Source organism: Gopherus evgoodei, chromosome 2, assembly GCF_007399415.2.
Source record: "Gopherus evgoodei ecotype Sinaloan lineage chromosome 2, rGopEvg1_v1.p, whole genome shotgun sequence".
NCBI lineage: Eukaryota > Metazoa > Chordata > Testudines > Testudinidae > Gopherus > Gopherus evgoodei.
This window is the reverse complement of record NC_044323.1, coordinates 116162712-116187812: the sequence shown is the minus strand read 5'-3', so window position 1 is coordinate 116187812 and position 25101 is coordinate 116162712. Positions and strand designations below refer to the sequence as shown.

The 25101-nt window shown below is 42.6% G+C and overlaps 1 protein-coding gene across 3 annotated transcripts in view; it reads right to left on the bottom strand.

Annotated features, from left to right (window-relative positions):
* Positions 1–25101, bottom strand: part of COL15A1 (collagen type XV alpha 1 chain) — a 265933-nt gene that overhangs the window by 228226 nt on the left and 12606 nt on the right. The window lies entirely within an intron of this gene.

Sequence of the window (25101 nt, the reverse complement as noted above, 5' to 3'; positions counted from 1 at the left end):
TAAAGTGGCTGTAAAACCCTACCAAATCAGAATGAAAGTGCTCTACATCCCCTTTTCATGGACATAAATGACTATACGAGGTTCAAAGCAGTAGAGAATTGAGCCCTTAGACAAGGAAGCCCTGGCCTATGTCTGGGCAAAAGAAAAATAGTGCATTTCCCTTTGGGGATGTAAGTTTATTTTACTGATTGATCACTGACTAGACTCCATGATGTTTGCTTATCCCCTACAGCTGGTCCCTAATGAAATAACACTGCACCACGTTAGAACAGAAAGAACACTTTGTATAGACCAAGGACTAAGTTATGTCACAAGTGAATCAAACTGCATGAGAAAGCTCTAGTTCTTTTAGTGTATTCACAATGTGTTTGCCCCATGATGATTCTTTAATATTAGACACTTACATGCACTTAATTCTTATGAATAACCCTTGAAAACAACTTAAACAGAATTATTAGGGAGATCAATTATTTTTGTTAACAGAAGTGCATATTTCATGACAGGTAAAATGTGTGCCAATATGCATTATCTTAGAGATTAGATAGCTGGCAGTGAGCTTATTCGTATGGTGTTATACAAATGTGCCTGTTTGGATAACTTTCCTTGATGATGGTTAGAAGTCCCTGCAGGAATAATACCCTGTGCTGCTCTATTCTAATTACATGGCCCCTATGCCATGAAGAGGCCAGACATATACTGCCAGAATTTTGACAAAGGAACTTCCTCAAACATTTTTTCAATCACACTCCTTGATAAGTATGACCTTCCTGGGTCAAATACTCTTCCCACACCATAAAGATCTACCAATTTCATACACAGTCTACTCCCCCATTTAAAAACTAAATAATTTGGCATTCTTCCTCTCCTCCCAGATCCATCTGTCCTTCCAGTTTTGCTGCTACCCGGTGTAACCAAAGCAGTTAAATTGAATCCTCGCAAGCCAATCAAATTCCCCTTTCATAATACATTTAAATAATGCAACAATGTATAATGCTCTTGATTTCTCCATCCGGTATTATAAACCATTTCAAATATACCAGGTTTAGTCCAAATAGCAACCATACAGCAATCCAAATACTAGTTCCCGACTGACCTTTCCACTACTAACTTTACAAGTGAACAGTCTAAGCCCTGGTCTACACTGGGGGGTGGGGGAGAGAAAATCGATCTAAGTTACGCAACTTCAGCTACATGAATAACGTAGCTGAAGTCGACATACTTAGATCGACTTACCATGGTGTCTTCACCGTGGTGAGTCAACTGCTGCTGCTCCCCTGTCAACTCCGACTGCGCCTCTCGCAGCGATAGAGTACAGGAGTCGATGGGGGAGCACTCAGGGATCGATTTATCACGTCTAGACTAGATGCAATAAATCGAACCCTGCTGGATCAATCGCTGCCCACCAATCTGGTGGGTAGTGAAGACATATCCTAAGATGACTGTTTAGTTATCATACTAGTGAAGAGACAGCTAGTTAAATCACTTTAACAGCTGAAACATTTTAGCCCTCCAATCTGGACAACAGCATTGCAAAGATAATCGACTATTCCTTTGTGACAAGAGAGAAGATAAAACATGTTTGTGCAAGGGAGGGAAAAAGTGAAGATGGTATCTTTAATTATCATGCTTCTAAAGTTTATTTTTAAGATACTTTGCAAGATTGCATAAGTTGTTCAATTCTGCCAGAACAAGTGGGTGCCACATTTACTGAGTTTCTCTTTGCAGACCATTCATTTGATATCAGAAATGCCCGTAAGACACGCTTTAATTCACACAGAGGTGGAATTTGTACATCTCCATGATACGACCACCCTTGTTCTGAATTTGATTTTAGGATTCTGTATAGTTTCAAGCATTTTGAGTAAATCATCTTTATTCTATAGAATTTTTTTCAGCTGTGCAAACATACTTTTGTTAGCCCTCTTTTTCACAGTCATATTTTATGTTACCCAAAGGTCAACTCCTACTAAAATCAATGGGAGTTTTGTCATTGACTTCAGTGGAGGCAGGACTGGATCCTACTTGCAGACGTTATTTAACTGGTTGATATTCTTTTAATCTTTCATTTCATATTTATCATTATGCTGTGGAAAACTGTAAAGTCGAAATTAGTCAAGATAAACTACACACATATGGTACACACTAATCCATCATTTACCTGTTCATGCTGTTTAAATGCAAGAGCCACTAAGAGAATTAAATTTCTTCCATTCTAACGCAAAAGGAAAACTGTAACAACTTGTACTTTAACTTTTGGAACTCTAAGAGCAGGAAAATGTACATGGAAATGAATTTAAGTGTTTGTCATGATTTTCTATCTAATTTCCGTAAGAACCTCTAGTGGAAAAGGGAGCAAATTCATTTCACTGAGTATGGCCAAACACGACTCTTCTCCACTTTAGCTTTCATGCCTTTATACTTCCATCATACATATTTATAACAGTAGAGCAGAAAAGTTTTCCCAATAGTGTGAACATTTCCATTTTAGACTCTTTGTCTCAGAGCTGAAAATGAAAAAGTTACCACTTGGCCTTCTGTATCAAATTCATTTCTTGACAAGATATGTGAAGCAGCCTTCAAAATAGCAGTCTGGCAGAGATAACAAAGAATGGCAGGATCTTGAGAAAAAGTGTTATTAAAGAATTCAAAGCATTTCCAAGCACACACTGCCTATTTTCTTCGCATAGACAGCTCTAATTACTCCCGTTCACTTTGCAGGTTTTCCTATATTCCATAGGAATGTGTTTCACTGCATACATTGATCAATGGAGTTACTGTTTGAAATGAAGCCATTTGGATTCTGAGCTTGTGAAAAGATGTTTGTCTAGGTGCAAGCCTAAGAATTTCAATAACTGCAGTGTTTTAACAATGTTTTGTGTGTGCCTCTGCATTTATCTCCAGTATGACAGGGCTAATGAGAGGGCATGTATAATAAGAGGGCAAACTAGTTTTTTAGATTTATTATCTAATAACTATGCTATATTTATGTGACATGGATTTTATTAACTACATTCTATTCTAAATGCTACAGTTCAGTATACCTTCAAGAGATTATATCACAGAATAATTGTTTTATGGTACCAATGACAAAGGATGGTACAAAATCAGGGAGTGTTTTTATTCACAGAGCAGTAACTTAAAACTAGATATTGCTCTCTCTCACCAAAAACACGAATAATTTTATTTTAAAAGCGCCTTCCCCTCATCACTCCATCAAAAGACCTCAGGGCACTACACAACAATAAAAACTAGATATAACTCACCTCAAAATACCTTGTATCTGAACAAGTTCCAGATCCACAGTCAAATTTCACATGTGGCATGAGGCAAACCAACACCCAGAATTGGTATTTGGATATACTCATTTTATGCCAGTGGGAGACCACTGACTTGAATGGTGTTACACTGGTGTGAAACCAGAGTAACGGAGCAGAGATTTAGGCCCCCCCCCCTACCGACAGTGTGTTTGGTTCACACATATACCATCAAATAATGCTGAGGATGTGTTTTCCACTTCATTGGTTAGCATGTGGGTACTGTTAATACTGACTAGCTTACAAGAAAGTAGGAGTGCTACAAGACTTTTCTCAGAAACAGTCTTGGCCACATCTGAGGTAGAGGTAGATAATTAATCTATTATTGTCATTCTTTATATAGCGCCATGCACATGCATAGCATTATCTTCTTTTAATGTTTTTGCTTGAAGAACTTATACTCCAAGGCCCCAATCCAACACACACACACACACATACTTATGCATATGCTTAACTTTAAGCACCAGACTTGTTCCATTGACTTTCTCTTAGAAGAAGCATTATCTAGGAAGATGCTTTAAAATAATGGAATCCCAGATGCAGGGGCCTGCATGAAGGAAGGCATGGAGACAAGAGCATGAGATGATGAAAAAGGGTCAAGCAGTGTGGGCAGAGTGAACAAGGCTACAGGAAGTGCAATGGAGAGAATGAGACATCTTCCATTAATCTTCTAGAGTGCTTTGAAAAACTCAGAATCTGTATGGTAAAAATCTATCCTGTAAAAGTCTAAACATGTACTCTCTCCCCTACTGGTCTGTCTGTAGCAGTAATCCTTTGCACTTTTAGGGCCCACTGCTGTGAAGCTCTGAGCACATTCTGAGATCTGCTGCTTACCTCAGTGTCCATAGATTTCAGTGGGAACTGAGGATGCAAAGCACGTCACAGGAGGCACGTTGCAGGATCAACTTGTGTGTCCTTAAAGTTTGGCCTGGCCTAAGTAGTTCCACTGATGGAAATGGGACTACTTGTGTCCTTAAAGTTATATACATGCTGAGGCACCTTCCTGAATAGTTGTCATAGCACCTTCAACCCAAGCATCTCAGTATTAATGAAGTAGTGTGAAACAAACCTTTGTCAGTGAGATTGTCTGATAAATATAATCAAAATAACATAGTTTGGAAAGCCAAATCTTTCTCTGCCTGTAGGAAAATGAGAAAAGAAGCCTCTCTATACATCACTCATTGGCAGCATGCTGTTGGCTTGAAGACCATGCTGAATTTACATCTCCCCAAATCTTTTGATGGGCTTTGAAAAGAGTCCTGCACAATATTGTCAGTGTAAAGTCAATAAAGGTTTTACTGAAAGGTAGTCAGATACCTGCAAAGTAAGCCTGCTGACTAAAAGGTTATTTGTGCAAACAGAAAGACAAAACATGGAGACTTAACTAAAATCAACAGAAAAGACAAGTTCTACAAGAGTAATGTTATCAGTGATCACGTAGTCTAAGAAGTGTAATATGGTAGGAACAATTAGTATCAATGATACCCTAATATTGAATTGCAATGGAATGAACAAGAATGTTCTTACCTTTACAGTCATAAAATATACTAATTATAAGCAATATTAATAACAGACTACAGAATGTTGAAGAGGAAATAATGATGGATACTAAAAGCACTTTCGTTAACTTTTCTCTGGCAGATACAACTGTTCTGGAAGGACTAAAAGTAAGATTTAGTGTTATTCTATGTTACTGGTAACCTTTCGGACTCAGTGACTCATTTGCTATCTACAGTACATTCTTCCTTGGATCAGTATTAAAAAACAAACAAACCATAAATCACCATCTGAGTAACGATTTACAGAAACAGTCTCAAGCTGCAAAATTTAGAAAGTTCTACCACCTCTCAAAAGGAGAAGAGAATTTTGTAACAAACTTAATATACCGTTAAAAATTCCTAAGCCCTCTACAAGTTTAGTTATTAGAAATAAGGTTGAACCATGTTGGGAAAGAGTAAGGGAAGGAGTTGAAGAGAAGGATTGTAGAAAGGCAATGACCTTACATAATATGCTGTTAAATTTGCAATTCCCAAATTGAACAGCCCTGGATAATGCTGCTGTGAACAATTCCGTATACTGGGTACTCAAGAATCAGAAGACTTTCATAGTATACAAGCTAAGCATACCTATCATTTTACAAAGTAAAGACTAGGCCTGTCAAGCACTCTGCAAGACACATCACCAATGGCCTCAATCCTTGAGGGAAGCCATACAATATGTGAAACTTCTAGGAAAGTTTATCAGCAATTGTTATTGTTCTGAAAGGAGATTGTGCAAAATCCCTTCACGCTGGCTGAAACAATTACGAACACACAACGCAAACATATGTCTTAATTATTCAATTCCCAGTGCTCTGATGGCGTGAAGGCCATCATCGGACAGTTGGCACAGAGAATTGCAAGTCATTGTGGGTTTCCACTTACTGTACAGAGATTATGCAAATCTTTGTGCTTTGATGAACAGGTGCCCAGCTACACCAATTTCCAACTTCCTCCCTAATCTGTCATTCCACGTAAGACCAGACATTAATACAATTTAATTGAAAAGAAGTTACCCTTACTGGATCAGAGGCTAAACCTTCCCAAAAAGACAAGAGTGAGCAAGGGATACAAAGATATTAAAGGAGATTGTAGATAGATAGGGGTGGCAGTGGGGAGAGGGTCAAAAGTTGAGGCAAACAAGTTTCTTGTGGAAATATGAACAAGGAATTTAAAGTGCAGTAGCCAATCAAAATAAAAGGATTTATAATAGCTAAAGTGTAGGAGGTTATTAAATGTGTTGTTGCAAGAAGAGCAAGTGATGGAGCTCGCTGTTAACTCAATAATAATTAAATCCTGAGCTCAGAAACATCAGGTTTTGGGCCTTGAAGATTGTTTAGCCCAGGTCACAGTTATTACCTAAAAACAAGAAACACCTTCATGTTATCAAACAATACAATAATTTCATATATATCTTGATCAATCTCTCACGCTAGATATATCTAAATTCTTATTATATTCCTCTTCGGCCACTATTTGTATGTCACTTGTATTCATAGATTGTGCCCTCTTCCAGGAACCAGTTACTTGAATGTGCTTGTCCAGTATCAAACAAATTTTGATTGGGATATCTGGTCACTACGATAATAATAAAATAATGATAAATATTATCTATTTGAAGTGACGAGTACACAGAACTTTCCCTGTTATTCAAGTTCAATGATTAAAACAAAATGTAAACTCGCTGACGTGCAAACAATTTCCACACTATTACCCCAATCAAGCAAATTGCCACAATCATCACCTCAGTGTCTCTTGGTCATCATATAACGGGAGTCAACGACAATAAGTACACTTAAGGGGCAACTTGAATAAAACCTTTTGCTCTTCACTGTAGGTAACCAATAGAAATAATTAAGCCTATTCCCAAATCAAAAGTAAATAATAATCCCCTTCAATATTTACATTCCCAGTCATTTTCTACAGAGTATGTTTTTAGTTGGTGAAAAAACACCATCCACTCTATCAGGATGTCTGAAGATACAAATGTGAACTGAATCCATTGCACAGTATTACTGCATAAACCGTGGAAAATTAATTCCTGTGGCACAGAGCCGCGACAAACTTCATTTTCACTTCAACAGGACTTCAGGGGAGTGTAATCCATTGTATTCCAATATCTTTCCCTGAGGTAGACAGATTTCTCACAGATCTAACCATCTTCAAATTTTGTTTTGTGAACCAAATGATTCATGTACAAGTAATATTGTTTCAGCTACCCTATCAAGAGACTTTATTAAGTACTTGCAAATCTTCTGGAAGAGCATAGAGAAACAGACTTCACTCCAATAAGGTCTCCAGTCATCTTTCAAGCAATTCCTTGACATTCCCAGTAGCGGGTCCCTTGAACGTTCCCAACAAAAGCCCCAAAGGGCTGATCCATTAATAAGCTGCAGTTTACACCTCCCTGCACCAACCTGACCCTTTGTGCCCTGGTGAGTCTCATTCTGTGAGAGCAAGCAATGAGACTACAAAAATCACCCTACCCCAGGGTTTCTGTCTGGCAGGCAGTAGCTGATGTAAGCAGTTGTAGGAATGCACTGAATCAGCACATCCACCTGCCAGATGATCAGGTCCCCTTGTCAGCCATTGCTGCCCATTGTGGAGGTGTACTGAGTCTCTGTAGGCTTTCTCTGATGAATGGGGGTTTTTGGCTACCTAGTACTGCTCTATCCCTTGCAGGCTTGCCCTGGCTGGGCCCTACACTAGAGACCACTCCAGCAGAAAGTGGCATAGAGTTTGCACTCTGTCCAGCCCAAGCTCTCGATTCTCCATTTTTATTATAACTTAACTTTGTCAAGGCAGAGAGTGTATCATCATATGCGAGAGCCCAAGTTCTACAAATGCACAACTTTCATTTAGAGGGGAGCTCTATGGCCATATCTCTTCTGTAATCTCTCCCACTGGAATCTTGGGCTGGTGTCAGACCTTTAGTGAGGCAGGCCTGAGCCTTTCAAGACAAAATCTCAGATGCAAATCTAAAGAAAAGATATTTAATCACAGCAGCCTTTTCTGGGCCTTGGCATTATGTCAGAGGCTAACATGTCACAGGGATCTATCCAGCAGTAATTATAGACCCATCTCAGTTGGAAAGGATGGAGAAAGAAAGCAAACAAAAATCCTAAGCAAACAGCAACTTTCTCCTAGATCATCCCCACAAACCACTAATCATTCTTTATCAATTACGTAGGAATTGCCATGCCAGACCCAACCAGTGATCCATCAATCCAGTATCTTGGCTCTAACAGTGGCTAGAACCTGATGCTTCCAGGGAAAGTGCAAGAATTGCTGGAGTAGGTATTTATGCAATAACGTGCACACAGGGTAACCTAACATATTCCTAACCCTCCCTCAGGCCTGGTCTACACTTGCTGCGGCCTGCAGGATATGTGCAGCTACATGCTGCAGTGACAGGCTCCAGCATGGGGGAAGCAGTAAGGAACCATGCTGGCAGCAGGGAATTGCTGGAGCCTTTCCTTGCTGCGAGAGTCTTTCACTGTGGCAGGGAAAGGCTCCGGCAGTGGGATACTATACTACTCAAAATAGCAGCATAGACATAGGAGGCACTGCTTAGGCATGTGGAGAGCTGTGTAAGGTACATACCCTAAGATTGTGGCATGTCCTTGCTTGCCTAAGCAGCGCTTCACTGTCTACACTGCTGTTCATACCGGTGCCAGCGGGGCATACAGTGCCTGCACTCCACTGTAAGTGTAACTATACCTTGAGTTACAGGCTGGCTTGTGGGTGAGTGTACCTCCCAACACTGTCGCTGGTTTTTAGATTAAGTTATTCCTACCTAACAAACTGGTGAGGTTCTCAGCAACCATATAATTATCCAATCCTTTTTTGACCTGCTCTATCTAACCTTTTACCTCAACTGATTCATTCATGTTAGTAGTCAATATACATGCATTTCAAATGAAATGGTGAGGTTTTAATATGGATGTAGTTTAGAAATTAAGCAGCCGTTAGTGTTCAGTATGCATTTCCAGTCTATAGTTAGAAACTACTATTTACTGTAACCAAAATTAATTATAAGCTGTTGGACATACAGGGACATGCATATAAAGTGTCCTTCATTAATAATTTTATATAATCCATCTCATCTTATCCTGTAAGGTCTTTGCGGCAGGGACTATCTTTTTGTTCTATGTTTATAAACCACAGCCTAGCACAACAGGATCCTGGCCCAAAACTAGGATCCCTGGGTGCAACTGTCATACAAATAAATAAATTATATTTTCCTGACAATGCATCACAATAAATTATTTTAGTAATAGGACTTATATTGGCATATCAGATAAAACGTATTGCATCGGGTTGTAATTCAAAACAATCAAAAGAAAAATGTATCTGCATTGGCATTGCATTCAGTAAGTGGAGGAAGTAGTCTCTTTTGACATGATCGAAACTTTAAAACCAAATGTTGCACAAAGATGTTACAGCTTATACACAAAGATCTGAATGTTTAAACAGCTGGTCTGTGAGTTAAAGCTCAAATGCAAAGGAGCAGGCTGGAGCTGACTATTGTATAAACAAAACAAATTTGGATGTCATAACAAGTGATTTTTAAAACTTCAGGATCTGCACACTCAGAGCTGCTGGGCTCTATCGAGCACACAGCAGAGAAAATATAAAACCCACTATCCAGGAAGGAAAGCAGCAATAAGCACAAGCCAGTCCATTCCTTGAACTTTCTGTACTGACCATATCAAAGCGACAACCTTAAAGTAGCCAAAATTCTAGCAAGAATCAAGGATAATCTATGCTAATGAGAAAGCAAAATGGTATTCTAAGGATAGACAGCAGTTCATGTTCTGAAGCCCATTCATCACCCCAATATCATTACCAGCCTATTTTGTTGAAAATATCCATGGGAGCCAGATTCCTATTTTCTAAACATCATCATTTATTTTGCCATTTTAGTTTTTGTACAAATAGGATGGCAAATAGGGTGTGGAGAATCCCTGGTCCTTTATGTTTTGGAAACTGGCATATTTTAACTTTTGTACAACACAGACTTTTATCATCAATTATGAGGGGAATGTCTTTCCAATGACAGAAAGGGCAAGCGAGCAGCCATTTCTAGTGCTAACACTAATGCAACTGTTAAGCCATAAATTCATTTAACACTCAAATCCAGAGTCTGGCACGCAGCCTGAATAGGCCAGCCGATCTGCAAGAAGGGAGTTCCTCTCACCTTCAAGGTCACAGAATGTCTGCAACATCTCAGTGGCTGGAGTAACCTCTACAGCATCCCCAACCCTAAGTGGGAGGACAGGAGAATCTGTGTAATGATAGCTCTGGTCCTGGCAGCGTACACTTGCTGCCATGGAGCTCTGCTTTGCACCATACAGGCATGTAACCCTTTCGTGGTCACCTAGAATCCTGTCTCCACCTAGCACAGCTGTATTGCATCAGTTCCACCCTACTGCTAGAGATTTAGTCTAAGAGCTAGCTCCTAAGAACATGGTCTTTAATTTTGTATTCAAGTATTTGCACACACAGTTCATTTGCATTATCATTTTGTGTGCAACTGATATAATAGGCACACGCAATGGCAAAATAAGCCAGATTTCAATACCTTAAAAAAAATAATACCAAATAACTTAGTGTCTTTTCAATGCATAGCCTTATCATTAGACAATGCAATCTCCTTGACTGCAGTAAAAGTGACCAGAGGATGCTCATAAATCTATGTCACCAGGCCAGTTAGGCACAATTCTACCTCCAAATAAAAGATCAAGTCACAGTTCACCATAGAATATTAGAATCTGAACACCTTTTATTTATTTAGGTATTTATCCCCACAGCAGTCTTGGGAAGTATTATGATTCTCCATAGGTAGGGGCTAGAGGCATAGATGACTGAAGCCTCCCTCTTGCAAACACTTAATGCAAGTTTTTAACTTTAAATATACAAGAAATACCATTGAATTCAATGAGGCTACTTACTTGCATAAAGTTAAGCACTTGCATTAAGTGTTTACAAGTTGGGGGCCTTAATGATTTGGCCAAAAGGCACAGGGAGTCTGTGGCTGGGACTGGATTTAACCTCAATCTCCTGAGCCCCAGTCTACTGCCTAAACATGACTATTCTTACCCAGAAGATTATAGCCACAGTATGTCCATTCAAATAGAACAAGACCAAATCCATTACTTTATAAACATCAGATGTTTTAAAGTCAGTCATCATGGAATCTTCTTAACATAAATGCTCTGCAGAAGGACATATTAACCAAAAGATTTCTAAGTGGAGAAAAGGAAAAAATACCTCTGTGCATTAGATGTCAGAAAATCCAGTTTATATTAAAAAAATCTGAAATATCTCATATCTTAGTACACAGAAACAATAAGTGACAGTTCATGGCATTGTTTGGTTTTTTTTAATTCAGTTTTCAATATAGTTATGGAGTCTAAGTATAGGTGGTAAGCATTAGGTGATCTATATATACACACTAAATTATGCATACAACTTTTACACACTTTTAAAAAACGTAACAGTCCCCTCGTGTGTAGGGCTTTATCAAAGTAAATTGAATAGCACAAATAAGATTAACACAAGACCTCTCTGTTAATGTTTAGATTGGCCATGTAAAGCTACATCAAACTGTGCATATTGCAAGTGACAAGCTAATTTTTTATCAGTTTGAACGATAAGTGAGCACCCCGTTATCTATATTTAGAGGACATAAACTTGTAGTCAACTGAAGAACAAGTATATTCTTCTCATCTCTAGCACTGTGCCTAGCTAGCCTGACCTCCAAGCCTGCACTTAATTTTAAGTAGATGAATAGTCCCTCTAAGTTCAATGGGACTGCTCACCTGCTGGAAACTAAGCATGGACATCAGTGCTAGCAGGATAGAACCTTGAACAATATTTCCACAAGTTTAGTCTGAAAAATACAAAAAACTTCAACCCTAATGTGCTATTTATTTTCCATGACAGGCTTCAACATGTAGGAGGAACAATACAGAAATATAACAACACGAGTTAGCAGATGTGGCATACTCTGTGCCAGGCCACATGTAGGACAGAAAGTCAAGCCAAACCATAAGGCTCATGGAAACACCCTCCTCATTTGTTATGTAGCAACTCAGTTTGGTTTGATCAGAGTGGCAGAAAGAAAAATAGCAGCAGCAATCACCAAACCTGAAGTACTTCCCACTAACAAGCTATCTTTGAATTGGAGAAAGTCAATATTCTTTCACCACGCCCTGGACAACACAAAAAAATAAAATAAATACAGTCATGTTTTCATGACTTGTTCATATTGTATGTATTGTATCTAAAAACAAATCATCAATATTGTTGACTCGGCATATAAGATTTACCCAATTTTCCATGGCGACATCTATTTTTACGACAAATATTTTTAATCAACTACTTTAGTCTTCATATTACTTAATATTTATATTATTGCAGCGCCCAGAGGCTCCAGTTAAGATGAGGGCCTTTATTGTCAGGGATGCTATACATGGGCAGAGACTGTGTATAGCTCTCCTATGAGCTTACAGTGTTATTTCAGGGAATATGAATATACATATTAATTGAATGAAACAAAAACCAATAATCCACCTGCTAAAGACTTCTCTTGACTTCAGTGGACACTGGATCAAGCCTCTGTGACAAATGGCCTGTTCCCACTCAGCAATCTCCCTCTGGGGTGGCTTGTTGCCCTGCTCTGGTGTATCGGGTAGAAGCTTAGAATGTACTCAGAATCCTCAAAATGAGACTTCTCTATTCTCACAGGACTGGCCTCTCTCATGGAATAGAACGGGGAGACAATGAGCTCTGGGATTGTGCAATGCCAGTTATTAATACAGTTATTTTAATTGAATAGGTTTGTTTAGTCCTATTGACAGAGTTAGTATAAAATAACCCACTACTATCAAATTCAGTTCTAACAAACTTTAGGAATCACCATTGGTAATGGATTAGGGTTTATATAACCTGTCCAGAGAAGCAGAAGTTACTTGATTACATTGCTAATGAGAGTCACTGACTTCTTTATGTTTAAGTACTGTTGATTCAAGATTATTTTAGCAAGTGGTTGGTACAGAAGCAGATGAAGAGTAAAAGGAAGAGCAGAACAGAGGGAGGAAAATGGGTTAAAATAGGTTTTAAAAGCTCTAGTAGTTACTTATCATTAAGTCTGTAACAACAACAGGCAATTGAAGTATAGATCCCTGAAATAACTCTGGCTTCAAATTTCTAACATCTGACCAGAAGGCTTTCAGTTTGGGACGATCCCAGAAGGCATGAAGACAGTTCTCCATAACATGGCATTTCCATACAACAGGCATTCAAAACTTGTTGCAATGACATCTCTAATGTCTTTCTGCAGTGCTAGCCTGTCTGGATATTTTCCCCAAAAAACCTAACTGGCAGCTCAGCACTTGTGTGTAGCATTCACTGTAGGTCAATGGTTTATCATTGCAATTCATATTTAAGAGTGACAAAGCCCTAGCAGATGAAGAGAGATATTATTTGGCCCAGCAGGTGAAAGGAAGAAAATCAAGGAGGTTCAAAAGAGCTCATCCATCTGTGAAAGCAAAGCCCTGTGTTCAACAGAAGCATTTCAATGTAGCAGGATGGCACACTGGTGATAAAGTTAGGAAGGAAGATACATGGCATACTACAATATGCACCAATGTTAGGATGTGGAGGGTTATAGTTCCTGACAACTTCAAATCTCAGAGTACTCTTAGAAACAGGCAGATTTTGTAGGACTTTTTCCTCCCAGTTATCCCCAGATTTCTGTCCTACATATTTTGGGCTGTAAAACACAATGCACAGAGGGCTGTATACATAATAATTAAACAAGTTTCTGGTGTTCTCCACACTGGCCCCTTGTCTGTAAAGGAAAGTCTTTCTAAGGAGACTTATACCAATATCGGTTTTGAGTTTAAACTTTCTTGTGGGAAGGGCAAGAGAGGGGTCTCTGGAGAATTAGGTTGAAATACAAACAACCCTCTTTGGAGCTTTGGGTTTATTTCAAGGGTTCTGGTTTAATCAAAATGCCACACAGTTTGCAACGGTCTCTAGCTGAGTTTCTCACATGCATCTTTACATGCAGTAAACCAATGGTTTTCAAAGTTTGGGTTGGGACCCAGTACTGGGTCATGGAATGCAAGGTACTCGGTTGCCTTGCTCAGCACCCAGTGACCCTGGTGGCCGGCCAGTGAAAATTAGTAGTCCCTAGCTGTTCTGACACCATGCTGCGCCCCGAAAGCAGCCAGCAGCAGGTCCGGCTCCTGGGAGTGGGGCCACCAGGTTCCACATGCTGCCCCTGCTCCAAGCACCAGCTCTGCACTCCCATTGGCTGGTTCCTGGCCAATGGGAGCTGGGGGTGGCTGTGCCTACAAGCAAGAGCCACACAGAGCCATTTGCATGCCTCTGCCTAGGAGCCGGACCTGCTGCCCACTTCTGGAGCATAGCGTGGTCTGCAGTGCCAGGACAGGCGGGAAGCCTGCCTCTACACCCGAGCTGTGCCGCTGATCGGGAGCCGCCAGAGGTAAGCCCATGCCCCAACCCCAACCCCACACCCCAATCCCCTGCCCCATCCCTGAGCCCCCTCCAACCCGGAGCCCCTTCCTGCACCCCAACCCCTTCATCCCTGGCTCCATCCTGCACCCCAACCCCTTCATCCCTGACCCCATCTCAGACCCTGCACCCTCAGCCCAGAGCCCTGACCCCCTCCTCCCACACCCTGAACCCCTCATTCCCAGCCCCACCCCGCAGCTCTCACCCCCATACCCCAACCCTCTTCCCTAGCCCTGAGTCCCCTCCTACACCCTAAACCCCTCATACCCAGCTCCATTGGGTCAGGGTCATCCACAGTTATCTTCAACTGGGTTGCCAGAAAAACAGCCTGAAAACCATTGCAGTAAACACTCAAACTCTTCATAAAATCATAAACATATCATACTCCTAGAGCCAGAAGAGCTTTCTGGCTATTGTCATGCCTAGGAGCACACTGAACATCACAGAAGAATGTGAAGTAGTTCTTCTATTTCTAACTCCTAGGTAGGAAACCGTTTGCTTTTAAGAATAGCCCTTCTTTACTTAGGTGCTGAGCCTGAATAGACTCAGATGCACCTAATTAGCTCCTAGACTGGCTCCTTTTAGCCAATTCTTGTACTTGAGCTGGGAATTGACTTCCAAGACACAGTCTGGCTTAGTTGGGCGTCTTCTTAGGGGCACCCCTGGGGTGGAGAAGCAGCCAGGTTGTAAAGTCCTCTTAAACAGGCACGAAAATACCAAGCCTTGTGTCACGCTGTTACAAAATAAGTGGCCAAAAATCTTCCTTTTGGAAATTAAGGCCTCTCTGACATCTCCTAGTGGGAGTGTAACCACCAGTTTAAGCATGGGCAAAGCAGAGCTCCTAATTCCCCCTCCTCCCCGCCCACATACACACAGACACACACTTCCCACTCTCTTTTTACAATTGCTGGGGATAACACCACACCCTGTCTGTCACTCAGGCCTGTAACCTGGGTGTCGTCCACTCAGACTTTTGGTGGCAAAACTCTGTAGTGTAATCAAGGCTGATTCTTTCTGCATCACATCTCTATGATACGATGTTTCCTATCATCCACACAGCTAAACTCTCCTCTCATCACATCACATCTCAATTACTGCAACATCCTTCTCTCTGGCCTTGACGAATGAAATCTGGCCCCACACACTTCATTCAGAATGCTGCAAAGGTCATTTTACAAGCTCATCACTTGACCATGTCACCCCTCTCTTTGAATCCCTCCACTAGCTACCCCTTCACTATCACTTTCAAGGCCCCTGACAGTCAATCCCAACCCTACCTATAATCTCTCATTCACAGTTGAGTTGTTGTTGCTCAGCTCCAACCAGCCTGTGATTCCAGCCTCCACTGTCCACTTGTTAAATTTTCAAACAAGCACCTACATGCCTTCTCCCATGCTGCCCCACGTGCTTGGTAGGCACTCCCTGCAAACATCCCCAAAGCTAACTCATTATCCACCTTCAAATCCCTCATGAAAAGCTCTCCTTTGCTGTAATGCCTACAAAAAGCTTGACAATGGTTAGGCTGCTGGTGCTGAGACCACTGCCTGTCATGCTGACCAACACTGTCTCATTGTTTCATTGTACTTGCCCATTGGTCTCTCTCATCCATCTGTCACCTCATCTTAGACTGCTAGCATGTTGGTGGCAAGGAACATCATTTTATTCTGCATTTGTACAGCACCTAGCACACTGAGGCCCTGGACTATCAATGTAACACCTAGGCACTACAGTAATACAAATAATAAGAGGTATATTTTATCTTTAAGTCACAATGCTGCACTAAGGGTGGTACACAGCTACACCAGCCCAGAAGTAGCTCCCAGAGGTATTGTGCTTGACGCAGACCCACAACTTCCTGGAGTTACGTTGAGCGAGGAGGAGCACTGATCTTGCTCCATGTGACTGGGTGCTGTCATGTGACTGGGCCATGGCTGGCCATTCCTAGTGGTTACAGCAGGAGTCAGGCCTAATGATCAGAGCAGAAGTCAGGCTTAGTGGTTGGAATCGGAGTCAGTTGACAGGAATCAGAGTCCAAGGTCAGAGCTGGAGTCAGAGCCCAGGTGCCAAAGCCAAGGGTCAGAGCCAAAGTCAGAGATCAGGAGTCAGTGCCATGGGTCAGATCCGTGTTACCTTGATGAACAAGGCAGGAGCAGGACAGGAACAAGCAGGCGCTATCACAGCCAAGGGCAAATGCTCTGCGCAGCCACTGAAGTAGCAGTGTAGTGTAGTGCTAGTGCTGGGCTTAACAGCCGGTCTGCTGACTCTTCCCACCAGTTAGGTGGTGTAGCCAATCAGGCAGCCTATCTGAGGCCAGCTACACTTATCAGATTGCTTGGAGACGGGCTGTGATGCAGGCCCTGCTTCCTGACAGGTGCAAGGTGTCCTTCCCACCACACAGAGTTACCTCTGCAGATAGGTGAGGAGGGGGACTGGACCATGGCCCCAGCCCCCCTCAGAAGACAGTAGCACTAGTCCCAGAGCCCTTTACTCAGAGGAGCACAAACCCAGATTGTATTTAGTCCTTGCTGCATTTGCATACTGACATAAGGCTGGGTACAGTCTAGCACTGAACATACAACCTTTCTCTCTGCATGAAGCAATTGTTGACTCAGACACAAGCGTAACAAAGCTGACTCAAGGTTTTGGTACTGGATTAGCTCGTGTAACCTTCTGCACCAAGTTCCTACAATGATAAAAATGAACCTGTTTCAACAGAAGTCCTGTATTCTATCTGGGGACTTGTGCTACCATAGAAATTAAAGGTCCAATCTTGGAAAATCTTAACTCATGTGAGTTGTCTTTATTCAAGCAAATACTCCACTGACGTTAATGAGATCACTGCCATGAATAATGGCTTGTAGGATGTGGCCCTAAGAATCACACAAGCCTGTTAGTTCACTGGGCTCACTTCATTGGTGGAACAATTTAACACACCTTTCCTAAAATAGAAATGCAAGTGATGATGTTACTGAGCAGCTCACTAGCCATCTCCACGTCCCAGCTGCCGAGACTAGGTTACTTAAACTGTTTTCAGCTGTTAATATTTGCAGTTACTTAGAAACACAGAAGAATTCTATGCACCCAAAAACACAGCTAACCCTTTCAGTCTGCCCCAGTGCTCAGCCACGATAACCAGAAGAGCTCTCTGGCTATTGTCATGCCTAGGAGGACACTGAACATCACAGAAGAATGCTTCTGAACAGGGCTGGCACTTCCATTTAGGCGACCTAGGCGGTCGCCTAGGGCACCAGGATTTGGGTGGCAGCATTTTGCCGCCCTTGGCAGCAATTCAGCTGCAGGGGGTCCTTCCGCACTCCGGGTCTTCAGTGGCAATTCTGCGGTGGGTCCTTCACTCGCTCCGGGACCCACCGCCAAAGTGCCCCAAAGACCGGGAGCGTGGAAGGACCCCCCTCGCCACAGAATTGCAGCCAACGACCGGGAGCACGGAAGGACCCCCACCTAGGGCGCCGCTCCTGCTTCTGAATTTCTATATTCAACAGTAGTACATTTTACCCAGGGTAAGTGGCTGACTAGGTAACTACTGTCTAATGCTTGGGCCTGCACTATCAGAAACCAACATGTGGATGGTCAGACCTAATAGTTTGTGCAGTGGCAGTTAGGCCAGGAACCAGAACCAGAGGTCAAAGCCAGAATCAAGAGTCAAAAGCAAGGTCAGAAGAAGGCAAGCATAGGGCTGGAAGCTGGACTGGTGAAAGGGCAGGGCATAGAGCAGGACTGGGAACAAGGCTGGAGCAGACTAAAGCCTGTATAGTCTGTCATCACTATCAGGGCAGGGAGAGTTCTAAACCATGACATAATATTGGGCAGTCTAAGCTGCAGTTCTTCCTGTGAAGATTATATACTGGCCCTGAGAGTCACCAGACCTGCTCCTGGCTTGTGGATTGGCTGAAGCCTACCACAGGAATGATTCATCACCACGTGTGGCTTAATCAGGCTCTAGTTCAGGGATGACTCATCACCTCATGTGTTCAGGCTTAACAGCAGCAGGACCGGCGCTAGGGGTTTTAGCGCCTTAGGTGGACGGCAATTTCGCTGCCCCGCGCCCTGGTCCCACGGCTCCGGTGGAGCTGCCACAGTCGTGCCAGCAGAGGGTCCGCTGATCCGCGGCTCCAGTGGAGCTGCCGCAGTCGTGCCTGTGGGAGGTCCACCGGAGCTGCGGGAGCAGCCAACCGTCCGCAGGCACGACTGTGGCAGCTCCACCGGAGTCGCGGACCAGCGGACCCTCTGCAGGCAAGACTGCGGCAGCTCCACTGGAGCCGCCTGCCGCCCCCTCCAGCAAAATGCCACCCACCAATAATCCTGGCGCCCTAGGTGATTGCCTAGGCCGCCTAAATGGAAGCGCCGGCCCTGAATAGCAGGGTATAAGAACATGGCTGAGGAAGACAGACATATCTTGTGGTCTAAGAGCATTAGGTCTGGAGTAGTTAGACAGTAGTGTTGACTTGACCTCTCATCCTTTGGCAAACTGAGTTCCAGGTGGATTAGTGTGTGTGTGTATGTGTCTTTGAGATGACACTTTACAAACTGCCATTGGTCTGCTCTGCATGGGCACGCAATATCACACAATAGACACCAACTCCGTGGGTGTCCGGGGCTGGACCACCCACAGGGAAAAATTGGTGGGTGGTCTGCACTCACCAGCAGCTCCCTGCCCCGCCCCAGCTCACCTCCACCACCTCCCCTGAGCATGCCTTCCCTGCTTCTCCCCCTAGCTCCCAGCGCTTATGCCATTGTGTACGCCCTGGAAAAGCTACGCCCATATGTTTGGGGACGGCGGTTCAAACTACAAACTGACCATGCTGCACTAAAGTGGCTTCATACTGCCAAGGGAAACAACAAGAAACTTCTTCGTTGGAGTTTAGCTCTCCAAGATTTTGATTTTGAAATTCAACACATCACAGGAGCTTCTAACAAAGTTGCTGATGCTCTCTCCCGTGAGAGTTTCCCAGAATTCAGTAGTTAAAAAGTGTTCTTAAAATGTAGAAGTCTGTTAGTTATATACTTAGGGGTATATGTAAAGGTGCATGTGTTGTATTAATCTGTTTATTTTCAAGTTCTAGAAGGAAATCGCCGCCAGTGAGCTTCCCCACTGTTTGCAATTTGGGGGGCGTGTCATAAACAGATAGCTAAGGGTTAATGTCTCTTTCACCTGAAGCACCTGACCAGAGGACCAATCAGGAAACCGGATTTTTTCAACTTTGGGTGGAGGGAAGTTTGTGTCTGAGTCTTTGTTTTCCGTCTGCCTGCTTTCTCTGAGCTTTGGAGAAGTAGTTCTGTTTTCTAATCTTCTGTTTCTAAGTGTAAGGACAAAGAGATCAGATAGTAAGTTATATGGTTTCTTTTCTTTGGTATTTGCATGAATATAAGTGCTGGAGTGCTTTGATTTGTATTCTTTTTGAATAAGGCTGTTTATTCAATATTCTTTTAAGCAATCGACCCTGTATTGTGTCACCTTAATACAGAGAGACCATTTGTATGTATTTTTTCTTTCTTTTTATATAAAGCTTTCTTTTAAGACCTGTTGAAGTTTTCTTTACTGGGAAATTTCAGGAAAATTGAGTCTGTACTCACCAGGGAATTGGTGGGAGGAAGAAATCAGGGGGGAGATCTGTGTGTGTGTTGAATTTGCTAGCCTGATTTTGCATTCCCTCTGGGGGAATAGGAAAGTCCCTTTTGTTTCCAGGACTGGGAACGGAGAGGGGGAGTCACTCTGTTTGGATTCACAGAGCTTGTGTCTGTGTATCTCTCCAGGAGCACCTGGAGGGGGGGAAGGGAAAAAGGATTATTTCCCTTTGTTGTGAGACTCAAGGGATTTGGGTCTTGGGGTCCCCAGGGAAGGTTTTTCAGGGGGACCAGAGTGCCCCAAAACACTCTAATTTTTTGGGTGGTGGCAGCAAGTACCAGGTCCAAGCTAGTAACTAAGCTTGGAGGTTTTCATGCTAACCCCCATATTTTGGACGCTAAGGTCCAAATCTGGGACTAAGGTTATGACAGCTTCCCACCATGAAACAGCTATTTCACAGCAGCAAGCACTGGGTGGGAAGAGAGAGGGGAAAAGTGGTGTGCTCGAGGAAGAGGTGGGGAAGGGGTGGGGATTTGGGGAAGGGGTCCAATAGGGGCAGGGAGAGGGCAGAGACTTTGGGGTTGGAATGGGGGCGGGGCAGAGGTGGGAGGGAGTCGAGCACCCACCAGCACCAGGAAAAGTTGGCACCTATGTATCACATGGCATTTTGGGGAACAGCAGGAATTGGCTTTAGTGTACAGTAGTTGGCCATTATTCTGCATGTTACATTACAAATTCTGGGCTTTTCTTGGCCCACGACCACCTGTTACTTTCTACTTCAGAAGTAGCTGCCAAACTAGAGCTAGGGAGCCAACTTCTGGAGTCCTGTGATTATGGCAGACTCTCAGATAGCTTCTAGTCCCCCAAGAAAAGTTTGACAACCTGACCTGACTTATGCAGCAACCTCATCCTGAGTCTGCTGACAGCCTGAAACAATGCCTCTGAGAAGGGTGAACTGCCTCATGTATCCCAATGGATTGTTAATGCCAAGAACTACTGTTCTGGGGCCCCCACCAACATCAGCCCAGCAGAGGACTTTGTGAGTGGCAGGAAGAGAGGAGTACAGTAGGCCTGGCCCGCCTACTAAGGCGGACACACCTGGGATGCATCCCTGCTGCTGCCCAGCCTACCCCTTCCACTCCAACCTCCAAGTTTCCCATCCACAACCACCTGTTAGGCCTGCCTCTTGCAACCCCAGCCTAGCCTCAAAGTCTTCCCACCAGGTCTCTCCCACTACACACTTCCACAGCCCAGATTTCTCCCATCCATTTCCTCCTAATGCAGTCTGTCATCTGCTACCTGGCCCTGGATGCAAGGCACCCCTACGCTAGTAATATAGAATCCATTAAGTATGCAATGGCACTGAAACCTACAGTTACCCAGACAAATCCAAAAATGGTATTCTTGCCCCATCCCTATTATTAACTCCTTTTCCCATTATTCTTGAACAGTTTTGATTGGCTAACACTGCATCTTAAGCAATTATAAGCAATTATAATTTGGAATAATCACAAGGCAACTTCCCTTATACTTCCTTTTCTTGATTTTTTTGAAAACCTCGATTGTACCTAGCAACATTTATCAAATCTGAGAGGGAGAAGTAAACAAGGGCCTTGGATTAGGGCAGCAGAAATTTGTGAGGCTTTTGTTTTTAAATGTCAGGGACTCACCGACTTCTCACCTCACAATTTGCTGCACAGGAGATTAATAATCTGAGGGTTCATTAAACAACAAAGGAGTGAGTGAGAAAGGAATACAACTTTTATTAAAAAGAAACTAGGGAGCGTCTGTGGTGAACTGTTGGATACAGCCATAGTGTGTTCTCAAACCCAGCTTCCAGGGCACATCTCAAAAATCCTATATTCATTATATTGTCTCTTATGAGGAAACCCCTTTCAATTACAGTCTTGCACAAACATATCTCTACCAGTCAGGCCAGATATTTAGTTTGTCATTATTAGAGGAAAAAAGAAAAAAATAGTCCAGCCATGTGGCGTTTATAGTTCCCTAAGCCTGTTTTCAATTTTATGGGGATACTTTCCATTTGTGGAACAAGACCTCCTTTGAATCTGGGTTCAGTCATTTGAAATTATAAGAATTACATCACCAGAAATGAGTCACACCAGAGCAGGTAGACAAACTACAGTTCTGGAATAGTTTAAGAGCAAACTACAATTGCAGCTCTTAAGAAAACTATCACAGCATAGCCACCGCACGTGAGGATGTTTGAAGCATCGCTTGGAGTTATTGATGAATTTGACTGGTTCTTTCCTCCTGAGTTTCATTAACATGCACGTAGCTAGCAATGAAAAAGAAATTGAGTTCTAAGTGTGTTCTGTTCTCCTTACATTACTTGGTGTGCCAAGAGTCAGACGGTCATAAAATGTGGTGGGAACAGGCTATCCACAGATGACCCCATGGCACCACTGGCCCCTCTGCAGAATTTACCCAGCAGAACACAAGGACGTATTTGGCTTGGCAAATAAGCAAAAAAAATCGGGAAATGTTCTACTTCTGGAGCATAAAGTATCTTGCCATTCACTGTAAGCTATGCCAAAATAGGACCGTAAATTAGTGCAATTCTGAGCACTGTTACCTACCACTGTGTGCTCTGTGCTCCTCTCAAGAGTGAATTGAATGGAGAGGACAAGCCAAATGCAGAAAACCCTGGAACGATATTGCCGATGCTTTGGGAATGGGAGGCTGAGAATGGGGCATGGCAGTTCATACACCAGTATATGGTCTGGGATCTATGCGGGTTTGTTTTCATTTTCTGTGGCATTCCATCCTAAATGTAGATGTGATATGCAATCCCTTGCCAGTTCTGCAATGTCTGAGTCTGCAGTTCCAGGGGAAGGATGTGGAAAATTGAATCAAGAGGACAACGGGTTTTGACAAGTACATTCTCCCATTCTGTGTGTATGTATGTTGAAAGGCAGCATAGGGGTATGGTGTACAATGAGTTTTATCACGTACTCACAGACCTGGCCAAAAAAAAGAGAACTCTAAGGATAAAGCTGCTGGTAAGAAGGTGATTACATTGCTGAATCCGATGAAGTACTTCCTATCCAGCCAACAGGCAGTGGAGCGTTAACCATACAAGGCCCCAGGGTATTTTCCTGCAACTCCAATGTGTGTCAGCTTGCCAGATGCACAGAATGAACAGACAGGAGCAATATAATGCCAATATTCCATGCTCTGCACTGATTGCCTAACCGATCCGAGGGACAATTCACGGCCCTTTTCTTCAAAGGCCAGAATGAACCAAATCTGAGGTATCTCATGTACATCGCACTTTTCAAACTCAGAGAGCCTGCTGACTGAATGTTCTTAATGAAAGGCACTTCATTAGCTCTGGAGACTGGGCTGAGCCCAAGTTTTGCACTTATCAGACTGTAATTCAAAATTCATCTAATGATAGACATTCCCTTAACAGCCAACAGCCATGCATATTTACCCTGTCTCTTCTCCCTTTTCAATCCTTCCCAATCAGAATGCAGGACCATACGAAAGTTATGGGGAGTCCAGGGAACAATCTGACACTGAGTGACCCCTCCTACACACCCTTCCAAAACAATTACCATGGAGATAGAGCAAACTGCCTCTTTTGCACACACATCCCAGGTAGCCCTGCCAGAGTGAGAACCAAATAATACCGGATTTTGTGTCAGAGTCAACTTTTGATACACATGCTGGGTGAGCCCTTCAAAAGTACGCAGAACGAATCCATTCATTCCTAATAAGAATTTTGCTTTTCCTCCAATTTGTTTTAAGTAGTCTCTCTGACTTTTCCACATTCCAGCATAGGAAGTTACCAGGGATGTAACAATTCCACTATAAGACCCTTAAAAGGATATTCTTACTGTTCTCTACCTGGATTTGGATGATCTGGGTCCCCAGTAGAGCAGCAGTATGATTCTTATCAACTCTGCATGAGGATTAAGGAGAGCACCTCCTAACAGGAGAATCTGAAGGAAAGTCTGTGTGTTTCAACTCATGGAGTTTCCTGCTTCCAGATTTTCTGGCCCTCTGTGATTAAGTTCTCTAAGGATGATTCCTATTTGTTGATTCTCTCTTAAGGAATCAGTGACTTTTCCAGACCAACAAACACAACCAGTGGACAAGAATCACTAGGGCATTTGCAAGGAATGAATTATTTTTTTAAATAAAAATTGCTTAAGTATTTTTAAACACTTAACCTGATTTCACTTTAAGGGATTCTGTCAATTGCTTTAATAGGCCAAAAAATCAATCTTTGAGTCACAAATATGCACTTACTCAGTGCTTGTCCATTACTATGTCTGTTTTCTCTGCTCTCACATTAAAGCATTGAGTGCTTGATAAGAATCCTCTCGGAAATGGTCAGAATTTAGCATTGCTGAATATATCTTAAAAGTCTACAGGCCCTGGTGCACTTGGCAGGAACTTGTGTTCCCTGCTCAGTCCTCCATAGTATACTTGATAAGCCTGGAGAGCTGAAGAAAACTGGTACAAGCATTTGGCAATACTAATGCTGCAAACAGTGGGTGGAGAAAACAAATCCCTTAACTGTGCATTCGCTGAAGTTCTGTTGAATGTGAGTCAGGAGTTTAAGTAGGTTATTTTGTCTTACTTTTTCTCTGTTACAGCTATGTAGCTAGATATGAAAAGTAAAGCCTTACTATGTAAATTGAATCAAAATCTGAATATTTTGCTTCCAGAATGTTTATGGCAGGAAGAGGTATGCTGGTTTGAATTAAAAAAAAAAAATAAATCTTGAACAGTCATCCTGGCCCTGATCTATAAAGGTATTTAGGCAACTAAACCCCATTGAAATCACACCGTTGAGGATCTGGGCTCCGAACATACAGACTACAGAGATTAGAAGTCTCTTTTTTTAAAGCTATGTGTGCCAATGTCTTAATTAGATGAGTTTTTGACTCTCATGGAGATGTATACACTAACATGAGAAAAGACGCAACTTTAAATCATATATTAGCATGCTCGTAAATCAACAGGCCTCAATGTCAATTGGAGACATCTTTGGCGGTATAACAGTAGCTTTACAATTGTGCCAATACTCATTTTAGTAACTATTTGAACCAGGGACCAAAATACAAACTTGGTATTAAGTAGCCTG